General features: G+C 52.7%; 1 protein-coding gene across 6 annotated transcripts in view; it reads left to right on the top strand.

Moving 5' to 3' along the window:
* Nucleotides 1-1202: 1202 nt before the first annotated feature.
* Nucleotides 1203-9787, top strand: part of MEGF11 (multiple EGF like domains 11) — a 404509-nt gene continuing 395924 nt past the window's right edge. For 5 of the 6 annotated variants that reach the window (XM_049905536.1, XM_049905533.1, XM_049905530.1 and 2 more), the window contains exon 1: nucleotides 1203-1340. The gene's annotated coding sequence lies outside the window, so the exon portion shown is untranslated. Of the gene's footprint in view, nucleotides 1341-1691; nucleotides 1894-9787 lie in introns of those variants that run through there. The other variant, XM_049905531.1, reaches the window with a different exon arrangement.

The following is a 9787-nucleotide window of genomic DNA, read 5'->3' as shown; positions in this document are numbered from 1 at the left end:
ATTATTTTTTCGCCTTATTTGGAAAAACAAACAAACAAAATCTTTCCCAGGGGTGTGTGCAGCCACTTTTCCCCAAATCTGGGCCTTCTGGCTCCTGTTTTAGTCCAAAGAGAAAAGGAGACAAGCCTCAAGAACAAAGCATCCCGCCACCACCCACATCCCTGGTAAGCAGGAGCACAGGGAGAAGTTCTGCATCTTTTGGAGACGGATGGGGGGCAGAAACGGTTCCCAATGCCAATCCCAAGCCTGAGTCTTCCAGGTCTCCTGGTCTTGGTCCCCCTCGGAGTGTTGTGGGCAGAGAGGTGGCCCAAGGTGCTGTCACCGGGGAGAAGGCTTCCTTCTGGTGGCCCTAGGAGCCTGGGGCACGGACTAGCAGAGAGACCGGAAGGCGTGGACCTACCTCTGGCTCCCTAGCATTTGCCCAGAGCGGTGGTGGTCTAGCCCCTGACGCTGGAGCTGACCTGGGCAGGGCAAGCCCCTCGCTCTCCTCACCCTGGGCCTCTGTCTCCTCGACTCACAGGCGGGGGTCAGCCGAGCTTGGGTCTAGGGGACTGACAATCTGAGTTGTTCTTTGCTTTCCTGACTTCCTTCCCCGTCCCAAAGGTTTCGTGAACCTCTGTCTCACTCCGGCTCTCAAACTCTGGTCCGTCCCTCTCTGTCCTTCGCCTGCTTCCAGGACGTCGCAGGTGCGCGCCTGGCCCCCCTCTACCCCAGGAGGGACTTCACCATCCGGAATGCCAAGAAGGAGGAGAAGTGCAGGCCAGTCTCCCCCAGGGAAGGAGAGGGGGAGAGAAACAGATGTGAAGACAGGAGAAGGGTAAAAGAAGGAGAGATGAAAAGAGAAAGGTGGAAAGAGGGTTAGAGAAAAGAGGGAGCAGAGAGAAAAGAGCAAAAGAACGAAAAGAGAGAAGAGAGGGAGGGAGCAGGAAGGTGAGAAGAGATGCTGGAAAAGGTTGAGTCAGAGAAAAAGGAACCCAAAAGAAAGCTGGAGACCGAAAGATGGGAAGGGAGAAAGAGAGAGGGCAGGGTCAGAAAGGAACCGAAGGGGGAGCAAGAGAAGGAGGAGGAGAGCGAAGGGAGGGAGAGGCGAGCAGGGAGGAGGTAGGCTGAGAGGGAAAGAGAGGGAGGGACCGAGGGACAAAGTGGGTGGGGGCTGGCTCAGCAGCAGGAACGCCGCGGCTCCAGCCGCCCGCCTTCTCGCTCACTCGCTCGCCTTGCCCGCCGCCGGCTCCCGGCTGCTCGCAGCTCCCGCTCCCGGCCCGGCGTCCCGGTGCGGCTCGGGCTCCGGAGGACAGGACTGCGCGACCGGCCGGCCAAGCCTGGGGTGGCCGCGGAAGCAGGTACGGTGGCAGGGTGGGACAGCAAGGACGAGGGGGCGCAGGGGTCCGGGGTGCGGGTCCTGAGGAGGGGGCTTTGCAGCCCCGGGACTAACTTTCCGCCGGCCCCGCGGATCCCGGCTGCCCTGCCAGGGTCGGGGCTGCGGAAGCCGAGTTTGGCGTGAGGAGGTGCTGAATGCGGGGGAAGGAGGACGCGCCAGGGTCCGGGCAGGACGTGGGGCGCCCCGGCGTGGCAGGCGCGGGCTCTCCGGCCGCGGTGGGGACGCAGCGCCCGCGTTGCCTCCACGTGCGGGGGAGGACCCGAGCGCAGCGGCGCGGCTGTCCCCGCGAGGCCTCCTGCCCGAGTCTGGGGACTCCCGCCCCCAGGTCGCGCCGGCTGCACTCACCGCACGGCGCTCTCCCTGACCGGGTCGGGACGCAGAGCCTGCGGGTGAGCCGGCCGGGAGAGTAGGCGGGTCCCCGGCGGTGGCCGGCCGTGCGCCTCACCACAGCCAAGCTCCAGCCGGTGCCTCGCGCGCTTTTGGTTTCTGGAGGCACTTTTGGATTTTGGAGGAACGTATGTCCCTTTCATTTCTTTCTCATTCTGCTGCCCCGGGTCTTTTCTGGGGAGTCTGGGACGCCGGCCAGCCCGGTGGGTTCCTTTCCCGACGTCCCTCCTGCCCCCCGCGGCGACCTCCACACCCGAAGTTAAAAGAGATGCGAGTCACTCTCTGTGCGCGCCTGGAGCGCGGCCCCGAAGTTCCCAACTTCTCCAGCCCAGCCTTGGGAGCCAGTGTTGGAGGTGGGCAGATGGATAATCATTGTGGTCGTTTGGAGCCGCCCAGCGCAGCCGCATTGGTTTATTACAAAATTGTAAGAAAAAATACGACTTAAAATGTGCAGAAGCGTTCCTCGCGGGCGTCCAGGTCCGTGAGCAAGCCGGAGCCATCATGGACCGGTAACTCGGGAGCGCGGAGGCTCCGCGTGCCATTCCCGAAGCCCCCGAGCCCGGCTGCTTTCTCTCGGACCTGAACTCCCGGGCTCCATCCCGTGGTAGCTGCGTCTCGGGATCTGTGCCCGTAAACCGGCTGCGAGGCTGGCCTGACTCGCTCCCGCGTGGTCATGCTCTCGAGAAAAATATTGCAAAGTGGGTTCGTTTCAAGATCGCCTCCTCCCGCCTCCCTCCACCTCCCCCCGCGAGCTGGTCTAACGGAGGGTCGGGCAGCTTGTGTGGTTTGGGCCCCCAGCCGCCTCAGCCGGTTCTGGCGAGGGTAGTCGTACGCGGCCATGCGCGCCCTGCCGGGGAAGCAGGGGTTAAGCCTGGGGCCAAGTGGCGGCGCGCGGCGGGCGTTCTGGGAGCACTGAGCCTGCTGGGGGCGCCGTTCCGCTCCCTCGTGGTGTCCCGGAGACCGAATTCGCCGGCCAGTGTGGCTTCTTCGGAGCGAGCCGAGCCCCGGCCTCGCAGCCCTCTTCGTTGGGGTGCACCTGGGTAGGTTCTCTTGAGAGGTTTAGCGCAGGTTTGGTGGGACCGAAAGCTGCGGGCTTTGCGGAGACGTTCCGTCCGCTGTGGGTCCTTGCGGGTTGGGAGGAGTCCCGAGGGCGTTGAACCTACCACACGCACCCCATCTTCAGCTCCTCTGGCGGGCTTTTCCCGGGTGTTCATCACGCACCACCTCTCTCTGTCGCTAAAATTCTGCCGCTAGAAATTCGAGGTCCCCGACTGCAGTCCCCACCTCCTCGCCCCATCTCACAGATCAGCAAACTGAGGCCCAGAGAAGTGAATAGTTAAGGGTGGAAGGGAACGTAAATCAGGCCTCCTGATTTAGAACTTTTTCCAGCATTCCACGCCGGGTTTACCATTTTCCTAGAGCTCCCCCGGTTACTCCGTGGCACACCCTTGACAAGCTCGAGGACTAGATGTGTGTGAGGTTGAAGGCAGAGAACTGGTCTCTGGAATCTCTGTTAGGTGCTGCGAGGCATCCTCTCCGAGGATAATTCACTCAGAGACGGTTTGTTGCATATTTATCCTGTGTCTGGGGGGCTGGGGGTAAACAGAATCCTCAGACCTCATCCCCATAGGGTGTAGCCCATGGGAAAGGAGAAACCATTGGGTTGTAACCAAGGAAGTGATTGCAGGCATTCTCAGGTAAATTGCTTCTGGGGAGGAGGAAGGGGCTGGATTAGGGATAGTCCCTGGAGAAGGTAGAGTTTGGATCAAGACTAAACCCACTGCCACTGAGCTGATTTGGACTCATAGAGACCTTATAGGACAGAGTAGAACTGCCCCATAGGGTTTCCAAGGAAGGAATTACAACTGCTGACCTTTTGGTCAGCAGCCGAGCTCTTAGCCACTGTGCCACTCCACCAGGGGTCCTTGGATGAGTATTGGGCGGATTTCCAGTTGGTGGTAGTTTTGGGGAGCAGGGTTGTGGGGACACAGGGCTTGAGTGCTAGGAGGGCAGCAGGAAAGTTCAAGATTTGTCAAACGGCTGATGGAAGGACAGCAGAGTCAGGGCCAAAGGGAATCTGGCCTTTGCTAGGGCAGCTCAAAGAGTCAGCTGCTCAGAATGCAAGCTCAGAACCTGGTCCTAGAGCTCTACTCCTTCTAAATCTAGGATGAGCAAATGACTGGGAAGTCAGCACCCTATGAGCCAAGGGTTGTGCCCTCAGCTGAGAAATAGTCAGGCTTTTGCTTCCCCTTTTCCCCCTCCTGATTGTTCCCTGGCGTTTCCTTTCTTAGCCCCTTCCCAACCATATCCTTTAGAATTTAGACACTTGATTGTTTGGGACCTACTGTGGGCACCAGGAATATTTAGTCAACAAGGAGTTCTTGAACTGCTGCTTGTGCAGGCACTGGTCTAGGCCCTGGAGAGGCAGAAATGACCAGACAGGCAGAACCCCTATCTTATAATGCTGACATTCTAGACTCTGTCCTCCACAGACTTAAAGTCCCTTTTCAGAGTGGAGGCAAATACACAAAAGATGCCCGATATGGGGCAATATAACAAAGAAAATCCTGAGTCCCTCCTCTAGTGAGTGGTTCAGGGTTTGCAGGTGAAAAAACCTGAAGCCGTTGGCTAAGGTGTGATTTGGAGATTCGGTGGACTTCCAGGACCCCAGCTCCTGGTCGCCAGGGGTAACCCACAGGCAGCTGCATTGATGACCTTAGATGTGGGAGGGAGCTGGTGAGTGTTGGTAACTATGATCTTGCTAGGTATCCATAGAGACTGGTGCCAGGTAACCATGTGCCTCTTAAATTCCAGCATCCATACCGGCTTGGTGAGCTCCGTAGTCCCATTGTGCAGATGGATAAACGGAGTCCTGCAGATTGGGATAGCTATGCAGAAAGAGAGGCCTAAGTAGTCCAGGTATTCCTGACTTCTGGTTCAATTTAAAATGGTGCTCTTTACTTCCTATTTTGTGGACCATGGGTTCTAAGACTTCAGTATGGAGGACTTAGTAAATCACAGATTGCTGGGCCCCACCTCCCAAGTTTCTGACTCACTGGGTCTGGAGCGGTCCCAGTAATGTGGTTCCCAGGTGAGGCTGATGCTCTTAGTCTAGGTACCAAACTTTGAGGACCACTGTGTAGATCAAGGAGCCCTGGTGGCCCAGTGGTTAAGTGCCACAGCTGCTAATCAAAAGGTCAGCAGTTCGAATCCACCAGCCCCTCCTTGGAAACCCTGTAGGGCAGCTCAACTCTGTGCTATAGGGTTGCTGTAAGTTGGAATTGCCTCCACGGCGATGGTTTTTTTTTTTTTTGGTTTTCGTGTAGACCAAAGGAAGGTGAGGTGAGCAGGTTTCTTGAGATGATGCAATGGGGGAGCCTGGAACAAAGGCGGTGAGCTAGCTCTGGAACTCCCGGGATTGCCTGTGTACACTCTTCTCCCCCCGCAGGAGGCCATAGAATTAAAAGAATATTTTCTCTTCATCAGCACACACAGAGAGAGAATATATTGCAATATAATTGGGGAATAAATACGTGGCCTGTGTTGGTGTAGACACCATGCCCCGCGGCTCTGTGGGGGTTTATTCTATCAGTGTTATAATTGAAAAGGTGTCATCCACCCTGAGAGCCCTTCATGAAACTTTCATGGCCTGGGTGGTCATTGTCCAGAAAGGCACGTCTTCTTCATTTAAAAGAAGGAATGGAAGAGACAGAAGAAGCCAGACAGTCAGAGAGATGGCCTCTCCTGCTAATGGGACTATCTGGGTTGCAGTGGACAGTAACTATGCAGTGTGTCCTTACGGGGAAAGACAATATCCAACAGCCAGTGTGGGCAGAGAGGAGGTGGAGGAAGTCCACAGTATAGGTTTACAGGCCCGTTTGTTGAGCAGTTCAAAATGTTTGGCAACTGTCCGTCTGTCTGTCTCACATTGTGTCTGATGTAAAGCTGTATCTCAGCCAGAAGAAAAAGAGTTTGTGTTTCAATTTAGCTAGCTGGGTCCATGCAACAGCACACTTTATCCCCAATGTGTTGATTAGACCCCAAAGAAAAGAACCATAAAAAAGTTGTTTTCCTAAATGGTGACATTTGTCATCTGGATTCTATTTGTCGATTATTTTACAGTTGAGAAAGAGGAAAAAAATCCGTGTTTTTGTAGTGAATAAAGCCGGCTGCAGTAATTATGCAGGCTCAACATGTCTGTTCTGGAGCAGGCAGTTGGAATTCAGCCTGACTCTCAAACATTTGGGTGAGATCTAATTGAGAAAGACATTTCAAAGAACAAATATTTAGGAATGCGGAGTTTTGCTGGTGGTCTCTCTTGCTCTCAGCACAGCATCTTGCTTTTAGCTTAATCCTCAGAGGTGGGGGAGGTGATGGGGAGGGATTGGTCAGTAATGTTGAGAAGAGAGTCCAGATGTGAGACTGAGACCTAGAGATAATCAGGGAAGACTAGTGAAGGGAAGAAAAGATGCCTCAGGGAATACATCTCTGGTAACCGGTCAGCAGGGGGTGAATCAATTAACCAAACAGCGACTGGACACTTATTGAATGCCCAACATTGGGGCAGGCACAATGAGGGCAGGAACCAGGACTTTTATTTATATAGCTCCCATAATGCTTAGCCCAGGTATCTGTAATGAGAAGAGCCCTGGATTGGAGTGGGTATCAGTCGGGGCTGCAAGTAACAGAAAATCTGAACACAACTGGCTGAAACAATGACAAACTTTGTATCTCCTTTAACAGGAGATCTGGGCCATGCCTTCCCCAAGATTGGTTTCTCAGTGGCTCAACAGCATCATCAAAGATCCAAATTCTTTTTGTCTTTCTTTGTTCTCAAGGTCACGAGATGGCTTCAACAGCTGCAGGTGTTACACCCTTGTAATAATGTCCAGGAGCTGAAAAGGCAGGAGGGAAGCCTTTCCCAGAAGCCCCTCAGCAGACTTTCCCTCTGTCTCATTGGCTAGAATTGTGAATCACATGGCCATACCTAAACCAATCACTGGCAAGGGACCACCACAATTGGTCTAGAATAATTTTTATTTGCATGTTGGGCCTCAGAGAGGAATAAAATCAGAGTGCTATTAGAAAGAAGAAAGAAATGACTAACAGAGCCTGCTACAGAGTTTAAGACCTGGGTTTGAATTCTCTGTGTACCCCTTTTTAGTTCTGTGACACTAGGCAAAGTATTTAACCTCTTTGTGCCTCTGTTTACTCATCTGTACAATGGGACTTATTGCAAAGATACATCTGAATCAGCTCAGTAATTATTTGAATATTTGATCTCTGACACCACAGAATTTATAATCTAGTGCAGGAGGCATGTGAGATCCAGGCTATCAAATACTCAGAGAACAAAACTAGAGAGTAAATAATTGTGATTGGAGATCAGCTATGTACGAGGAGTATGACGTCAGTGGGAGTCACAACAGTTAGGGAAGGCTTCTGGAGGAGATGGTTCATGTGTGGACTGGACTCCAGCATTCAGGTGTGGGTGGGTTATGAGCTCGTTCTGTCCACTTGCTTCCTCTTGCTTTTCCTTTCTCAGGCACGAAATGGGCCTGTGAGGCCAAGATGGGATCGTATCTCTGCAAACATGGCTGCTTTGCAATCTGTCCAAATATGGTCAATATTGACCAGCCAGCGTTCTGAGAGGCAGGCCACAGTGGCTCCTTTGCCAGTCGTAGACTCCTGGTTTTGACTCCTGGATGATCCATTAATTCCACCTCTAAGACCCCATTCAAGTTGCTGATTAGACATCATTATTTGGATGCCCGCTGCCATTGTAAAATCTCTGTGCCTAAAATGAGATTTAATGTCTCCCCATCTCTCGTGACATCTTCCTTCCAAGATGCTTTATTTTTGTTGACAACACATTTTCCCAGATGCTTGGGATCAAATCCTTGGCAGCATCTTTTGATGCCCCTCCCCCCTTTCCTCCACTTATGATATCCAAGCACCAACTCTCCTTTTGTCTTCAGGTCCTTCCCACCTCGTGTTGGGTGATGGCACTAGCCTCCTCAGGGCATAGTGCATAGGGGTGTATGGGGGCGTGTGTCTCCAGGAGCAGCCCATGGGGGCCCTGCAAATAGGAAAGTCTGTAAATTCTAGTGTGGAGGTGGCAGTGGGTCTGGAAGCCAGGGCTGCACCATGTTACTTGCTCAAGGTACCATTTCCTAGCCTCCCATCTCTATCCCCTTTAAGTCATCCTAAACATCTATTATAAATTGATATTTTTATCAATTCGTTGCCTGACCCTGTTGTCCATATTACTCAGTGGATGAAGCCCAAACTTGTCAAATAGAGATGCAAAACTCCACATCCGCCCGAGTCCTGTCTCCGCCTCTTACCTGCCACCCCTCACCACCACACTCCACTGCTTCAGATTTGGCTCTTCTCTGTGCCTAATCCACACTGCTCCTTCCTCCAAGACCAGTGTTAAAACTGCATGCTCATTAGTCCTGCCCTGACCACCGGCACCCACAGTGATCTCGAAGCATCTATCTTTCCTCTCCTGAACTTCTGCAGTAATTATTGCAGACACCACAAACTCAGCACTTAATAACGTGCTGCTGGTGCCATTGTTTAGCCTTTTGTTGGTACGGTCCTTGTGTCCCTGGTCTGAGACGGGGTGGGGTGTGTTGTGGATTCTTCCTTATGTCCAGTGTGTGGCCAGCAGGGACACAGCACCTCAATGAGTATTTATTGAATTAATAAATCCCAGGGACAGGATGGGGTAAATAAGTTTATTTAACTGAAAAGTCAGTTTCTTTGCACCCTTTTTCTGTTAACCTCCAGTAGGGGAAGGGACTAAACGTAATGAAAGCCCTGAGCAGCACGATTTGTACTTGACTACTAATGGTGCAAGACGGGGCAACGTTTCATTCTGTTGTGCACAGGGTTGCTTTGAGTCGGAACAGACTCGACAGCACCTAACAACAACAACAACAATTAATCTAAAAGTTTGGCTGTATGAACCCACCCGGTGGAGCCACAAAAGAAAGGCCTGGCAACCTGCTTCTGTAAAGACAATAGCCAAGAAAATCCTATGGAGCAGTTCTGCCCTGTAACACGTGGGGTCACCATGAGTCAGACTTGACTAGACTGCAATGGATTTGACTTGGTTTGGTTTTATAACCACCCTGTGAGGTTGGGATTATCAATGATTTTACAGATGAGGAGGTGGAAGCTGAATGAGGTTAAGTGGTTGCCAGTCTTTACTCAGCCAGCAGGGGGCAGAGTGAGGGTGGTTGGTGTTCCCTGAGTTCCCTTTCCTGTCTTTGTGAGGTTCTCCCCACCCTGCAGGTACCTAGTTCTTCCAGTCTCTTTCTCCCCATTAGTTGTGTCCTCCTCTCTCCTTTTATGTCCTGTCTCTGACAAACGTCATGCTCAGAATCCAGACAAGCCTCAGACCCTCTTCTGCCCCACCAGTGTGTTTGGTAGCTTTTTAAACTCTAATAATTACCATGACTCTTTCCTGAGGACCTTCTGCCTGGTAGGCTTGTGGCTGATGTTAATCACTCACCTTTTTCCCTTGACCATCTTTCCTGCCACCTCCAAGCCCAGGCCAGAGATCCCTTTTAGAGCATAAGACCTTCGGCTGCTGGAGTCAAACTGGGTCTCAGCCTAAAACCCAAACCCAGTGCCGTCAAGTCGATTCCGACTCATGGTCTCAGCCTGATTTTCTTAATTCCTCCTTTTCCCCATATGGCCCATCCACCCTCACCTGCTACCCCTTCTGCTCAGTGTCTCAAGTGTTTCATCTGTGGAGGGAAAATACTGATGAGCTATGAACAGGAGGGTGATCATGGACAGGAGGGTGATCATGGACAGGAGGGTGGTCATGGACGGGGGGTGGTCATGGACAGGGGGTGGTCATGGATGGGGGTGGTCATGGACAGGGAGTGGTCATGGACGGGGGTGATCATGGACAAGAGGGTAGTCATGGATGGGGGTGGTCATGGACAGCAGGGTGGTCATGGGCAGGGGGTTGGTCATGGACAAGAGGGTAGTCATGGACGGGGG

Source organism: Elephas maximus, chromosome 13 (genome assembly GCF_024166365.1).
Source record: "Elephas maximus indicus isolate mEleMax1 chromosome 13, mEleMax1 primary haplotype, whole genome shotgun sequence".
NCBI classification, from domain to species: Eukaryota; Metazoa; Chordata; class Mammalia; order Proboscidea; family Elephantidae; genus Elephas; species Elephas maximus.
Note: the sequence above shows the minus strand (reverse complement) of the source record. Positions and strands in the feature narration are given on the sequence as shown.